The sequence below is a fragment of the Muntiacus reevesi genome, chromosome 16 (genome assembly GCF_963930625.1).
Source record: "Muntiacus reevesi chromosome 16, mMunRee1.1, whole genome shotgun sequence".
Lineage (NCBI taxonomy): Eukaryota > Metazoa > Chordata > Mammalia > Artiodactyla > Cervidae > Muntiacus > Muntiacus reevesi.
In genome coordinates this window covers 23,052,392-23,076,114 of record NC_089264.1, presented here as the reverse complement: position 1 = coordinate 23,076,114, position 23,723 = coordinate 23,052,392, and positions in this window count along the sequence as shown.

Below are 23,723 nucleotides of genomic sequence, written 5' to 3'. Positions count from 1 at the left end.
AAACCAAGCGGAGGTGATGGAATTCCACTTGAGCTATTTCAAATCCTAAAAGATGATGCTGGGAAAGTGCTGCACTCAATATGCCAGCAAATTTGGAAAACTCAGCAGTGGCCACAGGACTGGAAAAGGTCAGTTTTCATTCCAATCCCAAAGAAAGGTAATGCCAAAGAATGCTCAAAGTACTGCACAATTGCACTCATCTCACACACTGGCAAAGTAATGCTCAAAATTCTCCAAGCCAGGCTTCAACAGTATGCAAACCTGAACTTCCAGATGTTCAAGGTGTATTTAGAAAAGGCAGAGGAACCAGAGATCACATTGCCAACATCCTCTGGATCATGAAAAAAGCAAGAGAGTTCCAGAAAAACATCTACTTCTGCTTTATTGACTATGTCAAAGTCTTTGACTGTGTGGACCACAACAAACTGGAAAATTCTTAAAGAGATGGGAATACCAGACCACCACCTTATCTGCCTTCTGAGAAACCTATATGCAGGTCAAGGAGCAACAGTTAGAAGTGGACATGGAAAAACAAACTGGTTCCAAATCAGGAAAGGAGTATATCAAGGTTGAATATTGTCACCTGGCTTATTTAAATTATATGCAGAGTACATCATGAGAAAGGCTGGACTGGATGAAGCACAAGCTGGAATCAAGAATGCCGGGAGAAATATTGATAGCCTCAGATATGCAGATGACACCAATCTTATAGCAGAAAGTGAAGAACTAGAGAGCCTTTTGATGAAAGTGAAAGAGGAGAGTGAAAAAGTTGGCTTAAAACTCAACATTCAGAAAACTAAAATCATGGCATCCAGTCCTATCACTTCATGGAAAATAGATGGAGAAACAATGGAAATAGTGACAGAATTTATTTTCTTGGGCTCCAAAATCACTGCAGATGGTTACTGCTGCCATGAAACTAAAAGATGCTTGCTCCTTGGGAGAAAAGCTATGACTAACCTAGACAGCATATCAAAAAGCAGAGAGATTACTTTATGGACAAAGTTTGGTCTAGTCAAAGCTTTGGTTTTTCCAGTAGTCATGTATGGATGTGAGAGCTGGAAACCATAAAGAAAGCTGAGTGCTGAAGAATTGATGTTTTTTAAACTGTGGTGTTAGATAAGACTTTTGAGAGTCCCTTGGACTGAAATGAGATCCAACCGGTTCATCCTAAAGGAAATCAGTCTTAAATATTCATTGGAAGGACTGATGCTGAAGTGGAAACTGCAATACTTTGGCCACCTGATGTGAAGAACTGACTCACTGGTAAAGACCATGATGCTGGGAAAGATTGAAGGCAGGAGGTGAAGGGGATGACAGAGAATGAGATGGCTGGATGGCATCACCAACACAATGGACCTGAGTTTGAGTAAGCTCTGGGAGTTGGTGATGGACAGGGAAGCCTGGCATGCTGCAGTCCATGGGGTCACAAAGAGTTAGACAGGACTGAGAGACTGAACTGAATCTTGATATACAGCAGATGATGAAGTAACTATTTCTTCACTCTGACTATTGAGCATCAGGAAAGAAATGAATCTCAGGGGTAAGGTTTAGCCCGTAAAACTCTATTTAGAGCAATAATAATTATTGTTTAATTTTGCAAAAAGATTTATATATTCTTTAAGAGATAGAGGATTTGACATTCTGTCTTTTTTTTTTTTGTTTTTGGTCTTTTTTGTTTGATTTTGGTTAAGAGAAGCAGATGATATTAGCAAAAATCTGAAGTTTAATCGATAGCAGGACGTGCAGCTCTGTGTGTGATGTGTTTTTTTCTCTTTGGCATATCAGCATTTTTGTCAGAGGAAACAAAACAGAACTCTCCTCTTCCTACAACTCACTCCAATTCCTTCCCTTCACTTCTTTCCCTCTGCTGCTGCTGCTGCTGCGTCGCTTCAGTCGTGTCCGACTCTGCGACCCCATAGACGGCAGCCCACCAGGCTCCCCCGTCCCTGGGATTCTCCAGGCAAGAACACTGGAGTGGGTTGCCATTTCCTTCTCCAATGCATGAAAGTGAAAAGTGAAAGTGAAGTCGCTCAGTCGTGTCTGACTCTTAGCAACTTCATGGACTGCAGCCCACCAGGCTCCTCCACCCATGGGATTTTCCAGGCAAGAGTACTGGAATGGGGTGCCATTGCCTTCTCCGCCTTCTTCTGCAGCACCATCAAATTGCTGGAGGGAGTGACTGGGCCACTGGATCTAAATATTATTCAGCTCTAATCACATTGCATCAGAAATTGTTAGTAAAACTGAGCTATAGCACATTAGAAACATCCAGAGACTTGGTTCTCAAGGGAATCATGTTTTCTCTCCTGAGTCTCAAGAAGCCTGAAGGAGAGTAAAAGAATGTCTGCAAGAGCAGAGGCCTGGGGGACTCAGTAGAAATGATAATGATGATTCTTTTTTAATTCCTGAGGGAAGAAATATTCCTGAGTTTTCCACCTACAGAACAGAATAGTGTGGGATTCAGGCTGTTGGCTTCATTTTCCTTGACTTCTTCAAGAACTTTATAAGCCTACTAAAGTGTGTTATATAAAAGGGGGTCAGTTGACCTGCCTATAATGGTTACAGGAGTCTGTAACTTTACTTTACTAACTAGTGTGTGCACTCAGTTGAGGATTAGCAGAAACATCTAGCTTCATTATCATTGAAACTGATCTTTCACCATCACTAGGGAACAGAGCACATCAATGTTCACAAAGGTGCCTTCATTCTTACCTCCACCTCTACCTACTCTGGCTCACAACATCCTCAACAGTTACCATCCTACTGGGAAATGGGAACAGGTGCCCTGGAAACATCTCTTTCTAGACACAGACACACACAATCTTCTACAACAGTTATCCCACTCCAGAGACCAACAAGAGTTATCATTTCATTTTTAAAAAGCCCCTTAGAGATGGGAGAGAATGGGAAGTTGTAATTGCTCTTCAATTTCTAGAGGAATCACTAAAGAGATGCTATGCTATTAGTCAATAAGTGAGTTGTCCCATGTTCCTTGTGCCAAGATTCATATTCCAAATCCTATGTCCTTTCTGCTTGACCCTGGTAAAGCCAAGTATAGCACTGTTCACCACAGCTGGAAAGTCATCACATGTTTAAATGCTAGATGCAGTGGGAGACTTCTTCTTGCTAAAAATTGCATCAACATGGTGTCATCAAAAACTGGCTCTGGTCACTTGCTCTTCTTTTTCATGAATGTGTAGAAAACTAGAGGTCACACAGGAAACATGGAACAAGAAAAGAGATATGCTGAGGTTGCTATGATTTTGAAGAGCTGAGTAGCTGTTCAGCCTCAGTGTGATCGGACTGCTAGTTTGGAAACTCTGATGGGAACTTCACATGTAGAGATTTCATCATCAAAGACCTAGTCTGGCAGCCATTTTCATACTCCACCCTCCCTCACATAGACCTCTTGTATTTTAATTGTAAACATTTTTTTGGATCAGTTTGCATTCTCATTTGTTGTAACCACATATTTGCATTTCAAATGCCACTAAATAAATAAATAAATAACACAGAGGTTCTTAGCTCATTCTAAATGAAATTTCTAGGTTTTTACAATGCAAATTTCTCTTGTGGTCTAGCATGCTGGTCAGGAAATGCCAATGTTTCAAAATGATTCCAACGTTTTGTGGGGGGCGGGGAGAGTTCATCATATTCTATTCTCTTTGGACTTGCTGCTGACTTTCTTATCCCCTAGGTTGAATTACATTCAGCTAAGAATGAGGAAATTTTAAAACCAAGCCCATTTGTAAATTGAGAGCTGCCTGCCAATGAAAGCCATATGTAATCTCAAATCCTGATTTTAATCAGTAGTTTCAACTTTTTCACTAAGTAGAGCTTTATGCCAGAATGCTCATGAGACAATCCTCAAGTGTCATTAGCATAATTGTGCAGCCTCAGGGATTAAGGGTAGGACAGATCTGGGCTGAAGTCCAGCTCTGCCACTAACTAGCCTTGTGACCTTGAGCCAGTTGCTTCATTTATATTAACCTCAGGTAGCAGCTCTCTCATTTGGCTTTTGTGAGGATTAAATAAACTAAGGCATGAAGAATACATTGTTTAAGGTCTGAAACATGATGAGTGCTCAGTATGTATTACCTAATGTTATTCTTTCCCCTAAAGCTTTCAAAGAACCTGAATATACATTTTCCAAAGAAACAAAATCTAGACTGGCACCAGACTCCTCATCAGAAAGACTGAGGCTAGTAGACAATAATACTTCCAAAGTTCTGTTACAATGAAATATTTTAACCTAAAATTCCATATCCAGCCAAATTAGAAATAAGGTATGTCAATATTCAATTAAAAAAACACACACACACACACCAGAAACATCCCTGTAGTTGAATAAGATTGAATGCATTGATTCTGGCTGTAGTAAAGGTTTCACCCCATGGGGCAGTATGGGCATCTGGAAGGAGCTAAGGCAGTACTTATTATAAGATTTAGGCCTGTGCTTAGTGATTTTGGAAAGAATACCAGAAAGTAAGGTTTGCTTTGATTGGGGTGATGTCAGGTGGTGGGAAGGATCCTATGAAAAGGTATCTTAATAATTTTTACCTAGGAGTCCACAGAAATGGAGCAGGTAGGTCTAAAGATTAAGAGGTACAGAAACAACAATCACTCGTGCTTGCTAGGAGAGAGGATGCTGGACATTATTAAAGTTTGCTCTGCGTTTTCATTGCTATCTGCGCACAGACACTTTTCCAGACTGATCCTGTTTTCTATTTGCTCCATCATGGTCACAGTGTCAACCCACCTAATGTTGCTGTTCTGTGAAATTGTCTATTTGAAAAAGGAGCATCACTATTAGCAGCAGGTCTGCCACCAGCTAACAGCACTTTTTTCTCCATGGAAGGGAAGAAAAAGGACATATTTAGACATGCAAGAACTCAGGTATTTTAGCTTACATACACTTTTTCCGAAGAAGCTACTTGAGGATGTGCTAGAGCAAAAACAACGGAATGAACCAAAACAAGGTTTTGAGTCCAAGAAATATTGGCACCAACCCAGACCTTTCAATAGGCTGCTGCTACAAAAGGACAGACCCAGGCATCTGGCTTTCAGGGGTGTGGAGGTCTCTCTAAAGACTGGCTCTCCATCCTTCAATCCTCTGAGACCAGACAGTCTTGAATTAGTTCGTCTTTGGTACAGAGAACCAAAAAATCCTAATGAGGTCTACAGCATACACTGATCCTTACATAATTACTGGTGGAGACTTTAAGCAAATGGAAAATAATGGCATCAATAAATTGAGGATGAAATGTAATACTTGAAGGTAAAAATGAGAGAAACAGCGATTTCTTTTATTTCACAATGTGTGATGGGACAGATGGTCACCACTGGTGTTTTTACAAAGGACAGACAAAGGCAGAAGGAACAGGGGAGGGGCTCTTTCTCTTGAGTGCACCCAGGATTCTGTGCAATTCTTCAGAATTCCAAAATGAAATTGGAATGTACTGGATATGAGTTTGAGCAAGTTCCGGGAAATGGTGAAGAATGGGAAAGCCTGGCATGCTGCAGTCCATGGGGTCGCAAAGAGTCAGACATGACTGAGCAACTGAACAGCAACACATAGCAATGATATTACTAGGCAATCATTTAAAACCCCCTTAAAGAAAAAAGAAGTAAATCATGCACAACTTATGGTGAATCAATCATCTCAAATAATAACTCACTAATCCAATCACAACTTATCACATCACACCAGTGGGTTTTAACACGAGTTCAAGAATTGCAATTTTAAATGAAGTAGGCCAATATTTAAAAATCATCACTTAAAGCTAATCCTATAGTAGGAAAACATGAGAGGCAGAAGTTAAGCTTTCCACAGCATCATTTGACCGGTAACTATTTTCCAGTTGGGAGGCAAGACAGTGGTGACAAAATGAACAAGTAAAATAAGCAAACCAGTGGTGGGGGGAGGTATATGAGGCAGGAGTTGCAGAATTGAGTGAGAAACAGATGCATAAAGAGAAAAAGAAATTTTAAATACCTTACACAAGGGGAAAGAGTTTAAGATTGAAATTATAAGTGAAGAAAAAATGAAGAGTGACTAAAGTTTCTAATGAGGAAATATGATAAAAACAGGAAAGAATGGCAATGATATTAACAGCAACTCGGCTGGGGTATTTGAAGATGAGGTAGATAGCTAATATTTTCCAAACTATTGATATTTTTTAAAATTACATTTCTATGATTTTGTACAATAAAAGGAACAGAAAAAAGTGAACCCTAAATTTAGATGTTATAAAATTTGAGAGGAAAGGTCAAAATTGGGATAATTTGTTACAATTTATATTTTTAAATGTTAAGAAGCAATGTTTTCTGAATAATGTAACTAACCAAAATAAATTCTATTCTCAAATAAAACAGACAATATAGAGTACAGAAATAAAGCACTATCACTTTTACAATAGTGTAAGTTTGATAAATAGTTTCAAGGATTCTTAAACAAAGATTCGTGATCAACTCACTAAATTGGTTCTCTTTTTTAACTACAAGATGAATTCTGAATTTGGTAGGCAGGTGACAGGCTCATAAAGTAACCTTTAAGATTTCATTCAATCTATTTAAATTGACTTGAAAAATCGTTGGCAGGCTATCAAATGAGTAGCAACAAAGTGACATTTTGGGTGCCTGATGAGATTCCCCAGAAACCAACATTAATTCAGAGTCTCACTGAATGTACCAATAGAATAGAACCCTCTCAGAGGCAATAACTGAATAAAATTACATATTCTAAGTACTTACTAATCTAAGGCATCAACCTTATTATATGAAGATTGAATGGTTTTTGCATTTTGATAATAATTTATTATCAATTAGGATTAAAAACAAGCTTCAATAGGCAACACTCCAGCAAAAGAGAAGTTAAATTTAACAAGAGAAGTTCCTTCTGCCTGACTTATTTTTTTTATGTTTACAGGAGGATAGGAGGAAGGAAAAGAGAAGGCCAAGAAACATCCCCTCCAGCATCCAGCTTCCAAAGAAGTCCCAGGAGGGGGACAATCAAATCCCAGGTGGAAGGAGAGAAGTGAGGGAAGAATACTCAATAGAAAGAAGGGCGCTCAGCCTCCTGGTTCTACTATTCCTTGTTGGGAATTGAAAATTCACTTCCTCTGGCAAATGATGCAGCCAATTAAATGTGAACATCCTCCACACCTGTTCCTGTTTCTAAGGCAATGAGATTTGACACAAGTGAGCAAGATGACAATATAAATCCTAAGTTGCATGGAGAAATTTATTATGTTTTTAGTAAAGTCATAGCCTAATCACTCAGTGCTTCAACTGCCCCATTTGCAAACACAGAAATCTTTGTCTACAGGATCCTCACACAGATGGCATAAGAATTCATAAAGCTTAGAAAATATACTTTTCCTTAGAGAAAATGAATTGCATGAATCCTGGATGTTTCCTAACATATTAATAAAATCTTGACTTCCCCATAATAGTGTATGGGAATATTATGATCACCCAGCACACCACCTGCATTCCAAATGAAAATACGAACATCTTATCAATGTTGAAATCACTTGTCTGAAGGAGATCTGGCAATTTTCCTCAATAACTCAGTCTAATATAATTATGTATAATTTGTCATAATGTTCAGTGAGACAACAAAATGAAAAGCAGAGTGCTGAAAACAACCAATAGGAGACAGGAGTGTAATATATGCCTTGCTAATTGTGATGAAAGATAATTCACTACTTCAGTGATCCATATTTAGTTGATACTCAGATGAGAAGCTTAAATATTTTAAAAATGAATCAAAGAAATTCTACTCCCAGATAAGTAATGGAATCATAAAGGCCATATCTGTTTTGCTTTATTATTGACACATATTCAAAATTCTGGATTCGAATGCAATGGGTTTTTTGCTGTGTTGACCTTCCTATGTGAGAGGGAATTCTTTTGTCCTCTCTAACCCTGGCTTATCTCCAGTGGCTTTCCTTCCCCCAGCCCTGAACACTGCAGGGAGTATAGATGAAGAAAAACAGGATCAAAAGCCTACTTCCCTTTTTTTCTCCTTTATTTGCTAATTTAGTCTGTATTTCTATAACATGCTGTATCATAGGAAAAGGAAAGTAAGCTTGAGGAGGCATGCCTTGAAGAGACACTTGAGGTATAAGTATGTAAACCTGCAAGCAAAGGGAAAACCATGATTTAAATTTTTTTTTCTTGTTCAATAACTCATTTTGTTTTCCACCATTGGCAAGAAGCACTAGAACAAGGCAAAGCTATGCATATTTTAAGAGGCAGACGGACCTCTGTTCTCTATTCCCAAGATGAAACTAGTAGACAAGGAAGAAGACTCCCCTTCCACCCTCCTAGAATATGTCTCTTTACCTGAAGCTACTCCTGGATAAATGGGACAATGGCCCTATTGGAATCTATCATCACACATGCGTGCACGTGCATACACACACACCTCGCCATGTGTATATGTTAGTACCATGTAATAGGTAAGTCAGTCATTCACTAATATCTATTCATTCTCTCTCCGTGATGCTTCTCCAAGACTGAAAGTCCCTGAGGATTCAGAGGAGAATCAAACAAAGAGCCACTACCCTCATGGAACTTTCACCCTAAACATTGTAGACTTCACCCAAATGATTAAATAATGGAAATGTGCAAAGTGGTATTTAAGAAAACTCCCACATGCAGAAAATCAACCCTGGGTATTCAATGGAAGCTCTAATACTTTGGCCACCTGAGGTGAAGAGCCAACTCACTGGAAAAGACCCTGATGCTGAGAAAGATTGAAGGCAGGAGGAGAAGGGGACGACAGAGGATAAGAAGGTTGGATGGCATCACTGACTCGATGGACATGAGTTTGAGCAAGCTCTGGGAGTTGGTGATGGACACAGAAGCCTGGCGTGCTGCAGTCCATGGAGTCGCAAAGAGTCAGACATGACTGAGCAGCTAAACAACCACCACATGAAGGGGATACAGTTCATTTCTTCCGTTTATGTGTGAGTGACAAGAAGCAAAGAAGGCAGCACTGAACACAGATTTACTAAACACTTGTTAAGAATAATGTATTAAAGGCCCTTAGAGCAATGCTTGGTGCATGCCAAGTATTCAGTAAGTGACAGGAATATGTAAACAGACCCTTGCTAAGGAATTATGTGTTTCTACTTAAATTTTTCTCAAGTCACTCAAATTAGACTAGAAATATTTCACTCTTAACATTGTTGGTGTACCATCCCCAAAAGTTGGTGTGCAAAGCACCAAAAATCTTAATTAGTGGCTGAAATCTACTTCTTTTTTCCCTTACTACCTATTCTCTTGGGCTTCCCAGGTGGAGCTAGTGGTAAAGAACCTGCCTGCCAATGCAGGTGGATGTAAGAGATGCAGGTTCAATCCTTGGGTTAGGAAGATGCCCTGGAGGAGGGCAAGGCACTCCTCACTATTCTTGCCTGGAGAATCCCATGGACAGAAGAGCCTGGTGGGCTACAGTCCCTACACTACTGAAGTGTCTCAGCACTCACCTACCCTACCCAAGGTCTCTGATGACAGATGATGCAATAACAAGAGCATGGGGTTTAGAGTTAACTAGACTTAGGTGTAAGCTGTGCTCTCCCCATGATTGGTCATGTAAATCATCTGTGAAGTGGAAATTAGTATTTGCCACATACAGCTCCGAAGAGCCTGAGATGCAGGCACCTCAAGAAGGACCTATGACAAGCACTAACGACTGTGATACCTGAGCTGTTCTTTGAGGATAAATGAGATTCAATTCTATATTTAGAGGTCACAGGTGAAAAACCAGCCATGCACTAATACCTTCCAAGGATGATGAAAAGGCATTATTCCTATTTGTCCTAAGCACGCACTAAACACGGTTGCAAAGCAGTGATTAACTTTCTACCAGCAAAGTAGCTGAAGACTAGAAGACTGGGGCTGCCTGTGATGGCACCAATGGAGTTAACTTTCCCACTTGGAGCCCAAGTCAAATGCAAGGTCAACCTACTGTCCCTATTTCATCAACAGCTTAATGGCAGATCCCACTGTTGCCTTATTTAGAGCTTCAGTGCAAACCCTCAACTTGGGCTTCCTTTATAATACCCTGCAGTCTCTAAATTGCCGTGTAGGATTTTCTGAGGACTCGTCTGTGAGAACACCGTGGGCTGTTGGTTGTATGCATGCACTTGCACAAATAAGTGGCAGAAAGCTGGCTCAAGCAGAAGGACTTACATACTTTTTTCCTCAAATGACATATTTGAGCATTAAAAACAACGTATTCTGTTCTCCAGCTAGAAAGGAATAATGAAACCTGAGTGTTGCCTTCCCAGTAGTTCTCACCTTTGAATCGTGCAAACAGCAATGATCCTCCATTTGTAGGCAGCAACAGCCTCCAGAAGCTACGGGAACATTGCCAAGATCCCTGAAAAACCTCCACAGCTAATTGGGAACCGGCTTATTAGTGACACTTTTGAGAGTCAGGTTGTCATTGAAGAGAAATGAAGGAGAACACGGTGGGCGCCGTAGCCTGGAATTAGACTGTGGGAGGGAGGGAGGCTCCTCGCAGGAACACGGCTCTGTAATTTTCTCAAACGCTGTGCTCAGCTGCCTTACAAAAGCTCTGGATGTCAGGAGGCTATAGGCAACACCTTACCCTCCAAATCCTCCTTAAAATCTACCCCAGAACCATCTACCTTGGGAGAGAGAGCTCTGTGGCCTTTCAGCGTTACCCTGAACTAAAGACAACAGAAAGAAAAAATATATATATTCCCTCTCAGTAGCCTTCTAAACATGTGTCAACATTTTTATGTAGCTGAGTTTTTTTCCTCACAATTACTAGACAATTTCAGTCTATTTCACTGAGGTTTTGTGTACATAAAATTTCAGTAACGAGGGAAATGAACTGAAATTTTAATTTTTAAAAAAAATAATATGTCAAAATACCAATCAGGTCATATTTAGGAAGCATCACAGGAAATGAACATGATTAGTGATTGAGATTAAGATTTTTTTTTTTCAGGAAGATGATTGCCAGCATCTGGCCAGCAAGATGCTATGTCCCAAGTCCTGCCTTTGAGGTTCATGGGAAATGCTACTCTGATAACAAACTGGGTTTCTCAGCTCCCACTCCACTGGAAGGACAGTGTGTAATGTGGATAACCTTCCTTGACTTTTGTGCTAAGATTCTGGCCCTCACCCAAGAGAAAAAAATAGCATCTGTGTCACTGTGCATTAGTAATGGGAGCCACGAAAGCTGGGAGGGCCCACATCACTGCCACTAGCTATGTTCTCTGCTGGGTAAACTGAATCCCCATGCTACCCTGATGGAAAGGAAGAAGCCTCGGCCCTGGAGTCAACTTCTGGAGTTTTACACTGGGGTGGGAACAAGCAAGGGAACTTTTCTGGAGGCACCAGAAGTCCAACTGAGCACAGCAACTGGACCATGGGAAACAGCTCACAGCACCTGCTTGCTGCCTTCCTCCATTAACTGCCTCTCTCATCTGTTTCAGAAAATTCATTCTTCTCTCCTCATAATAATGATTAGCTTTTGCACATTCCATAAGTCAACCCAATCTGTGATGATACATTTCCTGAATCTCAAGATAACTCAGTCTCTCCCTATCTTTTGCTTTTAACATCACACACACACACACACACACACACACACACACACATGCAATTAGTAACACAAAATTGGATTGGTTGTCTACCCAATAGTCCCCAATTTTCTCCTCTGCTCTCCTTTGCTAGGATAGTCTGCCTCCCACAAGAACTTAAAATGTCAGTCACCAGCCTTCGTAGCTTCCTTGTTGCTAGACATAGTGATGTGACATAGCCTTAGGGTGGCCATGTGACAAAGTCCTGGGGTGGCAATGTGATGATGTGACATATGCAGAGTGGCCAAGTGAAAAAGTTTTTGGATGGTGAAGTGACAAAGTTCTGAGATAGCCATGAGTATATAGTGCTTGGGTAGCAAATGTGACACAGGTCTCTGGTGACCATAGGACACAGTCCTGGGTGGCCATGTGACACAGTTCATGAATGGCCATAGAAATATTCCTGGAACAGTCTTGTGACACAGTTCTGTGGTGGCGATGTGACATAGTTCTGGAGGGGTAATATCACACAGGAGATAACCATGTAAAACGTTTCTAATCAATGAAGCCTAGATGATGTGTGCTCTCCAGCAGAAGAGAATCCGTAGGAACTTGGAAAGCCTTCCCCTCCATAGAAAGAAGGATTAGAACAAGGCCTTTCTCACCACTAGGACTTTCTTCTATATTCTCATCGTGGAACAGCTTTGTGGTTAACTCACCTCAGCTATGTTCAACTCTTTGTGACCCCGTGGTCTGTAGTCCTCCACACTCTTCTGTTTGGGATTTTCCAGGAAAAAATACTGAGTGGAACAGCTTTTACATGGCCACATGATGCAATGATGACAGACATTTCATCAGCTAAGAACAGCAGACAAATGAAAAGTGCCCAGAACTTTGATGGCATTTTGAGCAAGTGCAACAACCCCTGGCTGGTCTAACCCTAGATTTCTTCTTAAGTGAGATAACGACTAAACTCCTGATATGTACGTCATACACACATGAGCACACACATGTACTATTTATTTTATTGCATGTACACATTTTATTGTTGTTTAGTCTCTAGGTAGTGTCAGACTCTTTGCGACCCCACGGACTGTAGCTCACCAGGCTCCTTTGTCCGTGGGACTTCCCAGGCAAGAATACTAGAATGGGTTGCCATTTCCTTCTCCAGGGGATCTTCCTGACCCAGAAATCAAACGCCTGATGCCTACATTGGCAGGTGGGTTCTTTACCACTGGGCCACCAGGGAAGCCCACATATTTTATTTCATGTTCACAATTCTGCTAGCATAGGAAACTATAAGCATTTCCCCGTAGACATTAAAATTATTTTTGCAAGCAAAGAAATGAGATGTTTTTTTATAAGAGTTTAGAACCAAAAAATCCAATTGAAATTTTGTGAAGGGTAACATGAGTAATCAACTTTGCTTACATAAATATGAGACAAACAGGCTTCCTGACCTGCAGTAAAGACATATGGGGCTTTTTGATTGACTTATGTGCTAAACACTCTGTAGCAAGAAGTTCCAGGGAGTGAGTGGTCATTTTATGTAAGAAGCTCATGGTCTTATGTGAGATTAAAAGTACCCCAATTCCTGCTACTCGAAGTTTAAAATAAAGGAAACCCATCAATTTGCACTAAGGCAGTTAGAGCTACCTACAGTAATATGACCTTGACCAAAGTGAGACTAAATTTATGGTCTAGAGTGCAGCGGACTTCAAACTGAAAGCTCTACAGCTTCCATAACAGTGATTTCAATTCACAATAGCACAGTGTGAAATCTAGAAACCTCGCTGACTATATGAAGGGGTGTGAATAAGCAAGGACACACCAGAGCCAGCAGACAAATAATATCATCTGTCAAACATCCTCTTTACAGGACATAGAAGTGAGGGCAGCAGCGTGATTGCTACAGGATAACTCCCAGCTTGTTTTCTGTGGATTCAAGTAGGCTGAATCTCCTACCCCCAACTCACTGTAGTAGTATGAGACAAAGACAAACATCATATGATACCACTTATATGTGGAATCTAAAAAATTATACTTATTTACAAAACAGGAACAGACTCAACAGACATAGAAAGTAAACTTATGCTTACCAAAGGGGAAAGATGAGGGAGTGGATAAACTAGGAGTTTGGGATTTACATATATATATATACACATATATATATATATACACACACACACACACATATATATATATATATATACTATATATAAAATACATAATCAATAAGGACCTATTGCATAGCACAGGGAATGCTACTCATTATTAAGTAATAAACCATGATGAAAAAATATGAAAAAAGAATACCTATAATTATATATGTGTGTTTAACTGAGTCACTTTGCTGTATAGCTGAAATGAACTTGATATTGTAAATCAACTATATTCCAATTTTAAAATACTTTCTAGTTAAAACAAACAAACAAATAGTATGAGTAAATGTCTAGTTTCTTGGATAAACTGAACTGGGGAGATCTGAAGAGAAAATTAATGAAATTACAACTAAACAGAATTTATGGAAGTCAGAGTATTAACTAAAAATGAATGAATGAATCCATCAATATCCCCATACTGTTGATGCAGGGTATATAAATATTTTCCTATTTCACACATATACCTACTTAATATCAAATTTGAGAACTAAATGAAAACTTTTGATTATCCCAAAACAAGTGAGTAGTTAAGCATGGTAATTTTTCCCTAATGTAATCCTCCTGTTCTTTCATAAAATGTGTATTTTTCAGACAGGATTTCCTAACATGCAGGGTTTTTCAAGAAAGTTTTCTAAGGTCAAATAAATGTGGAAAATACTCTTTACATAAATTTGAACCTGTTGCTTTGAGGCAACCTTTCTGAAGCCTTTAATATGCAGCAGGAATATCGGAGAGACTAGAGAGATAGCTCCTCTAAAAATTATGTAACCATTATGTAAGCCTTCCTCACAAAACATCTCGAGACTAGTTTCTTGCAGAACATAATTTGAGAAACACTGATTTAGGGTTTAAAATCCAACCCACAAATAATAAATATTTAATTTTTACATGTATTTCCTTTAAGTTAAAATATTTAAATTGATTATAATTATTTAGAATTTAACCTTGTATTCAATTGCATTTTCACTCATCAGCAGTCTCTTTTATGATTTCATTACTCTGGAGACGTTAACATTAATGCATGGTTTGGTCTGACAGAGCAGTTTTTTAAATACATTTTCAAGGATGGATCATGACTAATACATTCTCTGATCTCCCCTCCAAATATATGAAAATATTTTTTTGTATCGTCATTGTGTGACATTCATCTTGGCTATCCTGGAATCATGCCTCAAAATGGGAGGCAAAATTTGTTACATATTATTGCACAAACCTTAGGGGCAAGCCTGAATTGTTATTTTGTATATAAGTTTGTTTGGGGATAAAAGGAAGGGGATAAGCATGAAGTTAAACCTGGATACTCATAGGCTGCCTATTTGTTTTGATTTATACTATCGAACTGTTTGAAAGTATGTGTATAGGGTGAGTATCCAAACCAATTTTGATTGAAATTTGCAAAACATTTTAAATCTATATGACTCGTTTACTATGGAGTCTCAAATTGCTGGGGCATAAACATGAAAAGCATTCTTTTGATCCAATAATTGGTACCTTCCATGTTCAAAGGTACCTCATTTCTTACTGGGTACCCAGTTTCCGAATTGGCATCTCAGTTTGACTCAAAATCTCATTTTTCTGGAAGGTCTCATTTTAGTTATTAAAAGACAAACACATTCCTTTTAACTCACAATCTATTAAATTCAAAGTTTACGTCTATTACTTAGAAGTTCACCCTATTCCCCTTCCCTCAGGATATACTTGTGGTTCTAGGGTTTGAAGTGGAGAGGTCTGGAGTGAAGCAGAACTATTAGAAATCCATGTTTACTGTAGATCTTTAATATAATAAAGCATTTAAAAAAGCAGGGGAAGACAAATCTTTCAGTTGCTAACACTTAATAGTAACTCATTTTCCCATGTGCTTCCTAAACTTGTTCATTTGACACACACACATACACAATGGTGTTATTTGCACAGAACACTGGGGAAAATGGGGAGGGGGTTGGTTTTTCTGTATGACTTGGAGAAAAACTTTTATTGTGAAAAACAAAATACAAAATATTGATATTATATTAAATACTGAATTTGCATAACACTTCCAACAAAATTTTATTAGTCCTTTTTAGTCACTTGATCTTATTTCCAAGAAGAAAATTTTCTTTTAATCAGGCTTGTTTTACAGCTTTATCAAGGTATAGTGACCATTAAATATTTTGCATTATTCAAAGTACACAATTTGATAAGCTGCTTTTATTATATAAGTTTCAGGTGTACAACATTATTATTCCACATCTATGTAAATACAAAATGATCACCATTACACGTCCAGTTACCATCGACCACCACACAGTTGATCCCCTTCATCTATTTCCCTCACCTCCAACCCCCTTTCTCTCTGGCAACCACTAATCTGATCTCTGTATCTACGAGTTAGTTTTATTTTGTTTGTTCATTTGCTTTATTTTTGGTAGGTTCCACATATGAGTGAAATCACAGAGTACTTGTCTTTCTCCAGCTGACTTATTTCATTTACTGTAATATATTCAAAGTCCATTCATGTCGTAAATAGCAAGATTTCCTCCTTTTCTAAGACTGGATAATATTCCCTCCTGTTGTGATGGGGCCACAGCTGAAGCTGCAGCATGCTAGTGGATGGGGCTTGCCCTCAGACCAGCTTCCATGTCTACCCTCCGCTGCCGCCACACTGGAGTGTGGGTCATTACTTAGATGGCTGTGGGGGCCAGCTGAGGTCAGGGGTGGGCAAGCTCTCAGCAGGGTGCACCCATTTGCATTAACAGGTTAGAAAGAGCATTTTAAAATGCTGCCAGCCAGCACCTGAATTAGCAAGGTTGCCTAAAACTGCAAAAGTGACTCCTGCCGGTGTCTCTGTACCTGGCCAGCATCACGCATGGGTTTTACCTCTCTAGCTGATGCTTCAAAGTTAATAAATGGGTCCACTTCACCTGTGGTCCAAGCTGCTTTTCAATCTAGTGTTTTTACACTGGTTTTGGAGTTGAGTGAGTTTGACTACAGATGCATTAAGAGAGAGTTTTCCACTCCCTGTAGTTCTACAGTTTTCCTGGACATAGTTCCCACTGGTTTTCAAAGCCAGGAGTCTGGGGTTCATCTCTCCTGTGCAGGATCTAGGGTTGGGGATGCACAGCTCAAGCCTCTTGCTCCTCAGGGAAAAGACTGGTGCCTTTGCGATCCCTCCTGATGTGGAATACCACAGCTAGGTGGTGTGTGTGTGTTACTTTGGCAAGACCATCCCTCGGCCCTCCTGTGTCTCAATACTGTCCTTTTAACCTTTGTTGTGGAAGCTCTGTTCATCCAGTTTCCATGTCTCTTTTCTGAGGGAATTATTCCACATACAGTTGTAAATTTATTGAATCAGGAGGAAGAATGAGCTCAGGATCTTCCTACGCCACCATCTTGCACTCTCTTACAATTTGGTGAGCCTTGACATGTGTATATGACTATGAAACCACCACCAAATCAACATAACAAGCATGCCCATTCTGCAAGGGTTTCCTAGAACAGTCCTGCAATTCTTTCTTCCCATTCTTGCTTCATGCCATAGACGGGCAACCACTAACTTATTTTATGACACTTAATATTTACTTGAACTTCCTGGCGTTTTATATAAGTGGAATCATAGGTGTATAGTTTCTTTTGTTCAGAGTCTTTTACTCATCTTAATTACTTTAGATTCATCCATGCTGTTGTATGCATAAATAGTTGATTTATTTATATTGCTGAGTAATATTTCATTATATGGCTATACCACAACTAATTTAGGCATTAACTTGATGGCGGTCACTTGGATTGTTTCCACTTTGGTTATTATAAACACAACTGCTATAAATATTCATGTACATGTCTTTTTGTGAACATATGCTTTCATGTCTCTTGGATAGGATTAGAATGCCTGGATCATATGAGAAGGATATGCCTGCATTTTTTACAAAATTGCCAAACTCTTCTGAAGTCATTTTCCCATTTTCTTTTACCATAAACAATGTTTGTAGGTTCCAGTTGCTTCACATCCTCATAAAAGTTAGTGTGGTCATCTTTTTATTTTTATCCAGTATAATCGGGACATAGTGATAAATATTTTATTGTGTTTTTAATTTGAATTTCCCTAATGAATAATGCCCCTTAATGATCATAGCCTTGTCATGGCAAAGGGGCTTGCATAACTTAATGAAGTCATAAACCAGGTCATGCAAGGCCACCCAAGAGGGACAGGTCATAGTGGAGAGTTCTGACAAAAAGTAGTCCACTGGAGGAGGGAATGGCAAACCACTCCAGTGTTCTTGCTGTGAGAATTCCATAAAGTATGATAAAGCTTGATAAAGCGTATGATAAAGTATGAGTATGATAAAGCAGAAAGTTGATACCAGAAGATGAGGTCCCCAGGTTGGAAGGTATCCACTATGCTACTTGGGAAGAGTGGCCTTTAAGGCCTTTAAGGTCTTCCTAAACAGTGCAAAGAAGTAGAGGAAAACAATAGAATGGGAAAGACTAGTGATACCTCCAAGAAAACTGGAGATATCAAGGGGACATTTCATGAAAGGATGGGCACAATAAAGGACAAAAATGAGAAGAACCTCAAAAATGAGAAGAACAGAAGCAGAAGAGATTTAAAAATGGTAGCAAGAATACACAGAAGAACTATACAAAAAAGGTCTTAATAACCCAGATAACCATGATGGTATGGTCACTCACTTAAAGTCTGATACCCTGGAGTCTGAAGCCAAGTGGGCCTTAAGAAGCATTACTATGAACAAGGCTAGTGAAGGTGATGGAATTCCAGTTGAGCTATTTCAAATCCTAAAAGATTTAAAGTGCTACTCTTAAAGTGCTGCACTCAATATGTCAGCAAATCTGGAAAACTCAGCAGTGGCCACAGGACTGGAAAAGGTCAGTTTTCATTACAATCACAAAGAAGAGCTGTGCCAAAGAATGGACAAACCACCATACAATTGAACTCATTTCACATGCTAGTAAGGTTATGCTCAAAATCCTTCAAGCTAGGCTTCAGCAGTATGTGAACTGAGAACTTCCAGATGTTCAAGCTGGGTTTAGAAAAGGCAGAGGAACCAGAGATCAAATTTCCAACATTTGTTGGATCACAGAGAAAGTAAGAGAATTCCAGAAAAAATCTACTTCTGCTTGATTGACTACCCTAAAGCCTCTTATTGATCACAACAAACTGTAGAAAATTCTTAAAGAGATGGGAGCAATAGACCACCTTATCTGTCTCCTGAGAAACCTGTATGTGGGTCAAGAAGCAACAGTAAGAATCTTACATGGAACAGCAGACTGATTCCAAACTGGGAGACGAGTATGATGAGACCGTATACTGTCATCCTGTTTATTTAACTTACATGCAGAGGACATCAGGCCAAGTGCCGGGCTAATGAATCACAAGCTGGAAACAAGACTGCCAGGAGAAATATCAACAACCTCAGATATGCAGACGATGCCACTCTAATGGCAGACAGTGAAGAGGAACTAAAGAGCCTACTGATGAGAATTAAAGAGAAGAGTTAAAAAGCTGGCTTAAAACTCAACATTCAAAAAACTAAAATCATAGCTTCCTGTCCCATACCTTCATGGCAAATAGATGGGGGAAAATGGAAACAATGACAGATTTTATTTTCTGGGGCTCTATACTCACTGCAGACTGTGACTTCAATCATGAAATTAAAAGACTCTTGCCTCTTGTTAGAAAACCTATGACAAACACAGACAGTGTATTAAAAAGCAGAGACATCACTTTGTCGGCAAAGGTCCATTTAGTTAAAGCTATAGGTTCTTCAGTAGTCACGTATGAATGTGAGACCTGGACCATAAAGAAGGCTGAGCACCGAAGAATTGATGCTTCTGAATTGTGATGCTGGAGGACTCTTGATAGTCCCTTAGAATGAAAGGAGACCAAAGCAGCCAGTCCTAAAGGAAATCATTCCTAAATATTCATTAGAAGGACTGATGCTGAAGCTGCAGGTCCCCAATACTTTGGCCACCTGATGCAAAGAGCCAACTCATTGGGAAAGACCCTGATGCTGGGAAAGATCAAAGGTAAAAGAAAAGGGTGGCAGAGGATGAGATGGTTAGACAGCATCACCAATTCTACTGACGTGAATCTGAGCATGTCTTCTCAGTCTATCTCTTCACTCCAGAAGATGGTGAAGGACAGGGGAGCCTGATGTGCTGCATACCATGGGGTCACAAAGAGTTGAACACAGCTTATCAAATGAACAACAACAATGAATAATGATGAAAAAGAACTTTTCATGTACTTATTTGACATCTGTATATCCTCTGTGGTGAAGTGTGGGTTCAAATCTTTTGCCCATTTTATTGAGCTTTTTAAACTTATTATTGAGTTGTAAGAGTTTTTAATATTAAAGATTCAAATTCTTCATCATATACAGATTTTATAAGTATTTTCTCTTAATCTGTGTCTCTGTTTTATTTTTCCTTTAGAGGGTCTCTTGAAGAGCAAAGGTCCTTAATTTCAATGAAGTTCAATTATTTAATTTTTGCTTTATATACTTCTTGGTTTGTCTGTTGTACTTAAGAGATCTTTGCCAAACCAAAGGTCATGAACATTTTCTCCTAATAGTTTTATATTTTTAGCTCTTACACTAAAGTCTATGATCCATTTCAAGTTATTGTTTTTATATCACATGAGGAAAAGAACAAGCTTCATTTTTCCAAATGACTATCCAATTGTCCCAACACTTGTTGAAAACATTATCTTTTCTCTTCCTAGCAGTGTGGTAAAGATCAATTAATGATGTATGTGTGGGTCTATTTCTGGACTGTATTCCATTGGTTTATTTTACCCTCTCCTTAACACTACTATCACACTATCCTGTTTATTGTAGTTTTATAATAAGTCTTTAAATTATGTGGTGTAAGAACTCCAATTTTTTTTCTTCTTTGATAAAGTTGTTTTAAATACTCTTGATCCTATGCATTTTCATGTATTAGAATCAGCTTGTTATACATCAAAAGCCTGCTTTGCATTAGTAATACATTGAATCTATAGCTAAAATGGGGGAAATTTGTCATCTTAATAATATGAATGTTCTGATCCATCAATAGATATATCTTTTTAGTTATCTATGTTTTTAAATTTCCATCTGCAGCATTTTACAGTTAAAATGTAGATATATACCATTTGTCAAATTTATCAACCCTACCTCAACCTAACACTCTCCTTCTAGAATCTAATTCTTTCTTGAAGCTACCTTTGAAACCAGCTAATAACTGATGTCATCTTCTGTCCAGATTAACCCTTAGTCACTAACTTTGTATCATAGGAGAAAGAATTTGCAGCTGTGCATTAAATATTTCATTAAGTTATTTAAGCATAACCCATTGGGTTTAAAGGTAAACTGTCATCTCAAGCTATCACCATGAACTGTCTACACCTTATTTTCAGGAGACCATTAGGGGAAAACATTATGCATAAAAATGATTTAAACAACATCTGTTTCAGTCACTGATTTCATCCTCTCAGAGACAGCTGAAAGCATAATATTTTTGTCACACAAGAACACAGTTTTCTGTTCTAAATGGGTTGAGTTCATGTGATGGCAGAACACAGAGGAAAACCATAATGGGAAAATATGAATAGCAGAGGGTTTAACTTTAGCCATACAGTCTTAGTTCACAAAAATAGCAAATCAGTCACATAGAAACTTTTCTGGCAAGTTGTGTGTCAACCAGGAATGAACCTTAGAGTCAGTTTCCTGGGCTGCCAGACTTTAAAACCAGAAAACAAGTAATAAAAAGGCAAGTATAAATCTTTCAGTAATCAAGTTAACTGTCAATGGACTGAATGCTCTGATCAAAAGGCACAGGGTGTCTGACTGGATAAAAAATAAGACCCATCTACATAATGCTTACAAGAGACTTCAGAGCTAAAGACACACACAGACTAAAATTGACAGGCTGGAAAAATATTTCATGTAAATGGAAGTGACAAGAAAGCTAGGTTATACTCATATCAGACAAAATAAATTTTAAAACAGGCAAAAATGAAAGACAAAGAAACGTGTTACATAATGATGAAGGGATCAATACAAGAAGAGGATACAACACTCAACATATATGCTCCTAATAAGCACATGAATATATAAAGCAAATATTACAGACATAAAGGGAGAAATTGACAATAAAACAATAATCGGAGGGAACTTTAACACTGCACTGACATCAATGGATAGATCACCCATACAGAAAATCAATAAGGAAACAGAGTCTTAAATGACACATTAGACCAGTTGGAATTAACAGATATCTAAAGGATATCCTAACCAAAACAGCAGAATGCACATTCTTATCAAATATACATGAAACATTCTCTAGGATGAATCACTACTAGGAAACAAAACAAATCTCAACAAATTTAAGAGGATATAAACTACATCAAGACTTTATTCTGATCACAATGGTATGAAACCAGACATAAATTACAAGAAAAATGGGAAAAACAAACATGGACACTAAAAAAAAACACTAATGGGCCAATGAAGAAATCAAAATATTTTGAAAGAAATGAAAATAAAAATGCAGCATTTCAATATCCATGGGATGCAGCAAAAGTATTTAGTTCTAAGAAGGAGGTTTATTGCAATAGAGACCTACCTTGAGGAATAAGAAAAATCTCAAAAACCCTAACCTATCATCTAAAGGAATTGAAAAAGAAAAACAATGAGATATCACCTAACACCTCTCAGAATAGCTATCATCAAAAAGACCACAAATAATAAATGTTAGTGAGGATGTGTAGAAGAGGAAATGCTAGTATACTGTTGGTGGGAATGTAAATTGGTACAGCCACTATAGGAAACAGTTTGGAGGTTCTTCAAAAAACTAAAGATAGAATTACCTATATTTAGTATTCAGTTCTTCAAAAAGCTAAAAATAGAATTACTTATATTCAGTGGAATAAGTAATTCCACTCGGGTACATATCTGAAAAAAAAATGAAAGCTCTAATTTGAAAAGATACATCACCCCAATGTTTACAGCAGTATTATTTACAATAGTGAAGACATGGAAGCAAACTAAATGCCCATCAACAAATAAACTGAGAAGATGTGGTATATATGCACTACTATATATAAAATAAATATATAATAAGGGCCTACTGTATATCACAGGAACTTTACTCAGTACTCTATAATAACCTGTATAGGAAATGAAGGTTGTTCAGTCATATCTGACTCCTTGCAACTCCATAGACTATGGACTCTTTGTATCTCCATGGACTGTACAGTTCATGGAATTCTCCAGGCCAGAATACTGAGTGGGTAGCCGTTCCCTTCTGCAAGGGATCTTCTCAACCCAGGGATCCAACCCAGGTCTCCTGCATTGCAGGCAGATTCTTTACCAGCTGAGTCACCAGTGAAGCCCAAGAATACTGGAATGGGTAGCCTATCCCCTCTCCAGCAGATATTCCCAACCCAGGAATTGAACCAGGGTCTCCAGCATTGCAGGCAGATTCTTTACCAACTGAGCTATGAGGGAAGTCCAACCTATATAGGAAAAGAATCTAAAAAAAGAGTGGATATATATATGTGTGTGTGTGTGTGTGTGTGTGTGTGTGTGTGTGTATCTATATATATGTGTGTGTGTGTGTGTGTGTGTGTATAACTGATTCACTTTGCTATACAGCAAAAAGTAACACATTTTACATCAACTATACTCCAAAAAAACTTTTTTAAAACCTTTTATCAGGTAAAGATTTGATAGTACCACTAATGCTAAAATATAAGTGACTAATAAATGCTATCTTCCACTGAGAGAAAAAAAAATAATGGGGTATATATACATACATATATTACTCATATGTGGAATGTTACTCACATGCAGAATATTACATATGTGGAATATATGGAATATTACTCAGCCATAAAAAAGAATTAAATTCTGCCAATTGCAATGTCATGGATAAATCTAGAGGGTATTATGGCTAGGGAAATAGGCCAGACAGAAGGAGGCTAAAACAGCATATTATTTCTTATATGCAGACTCTA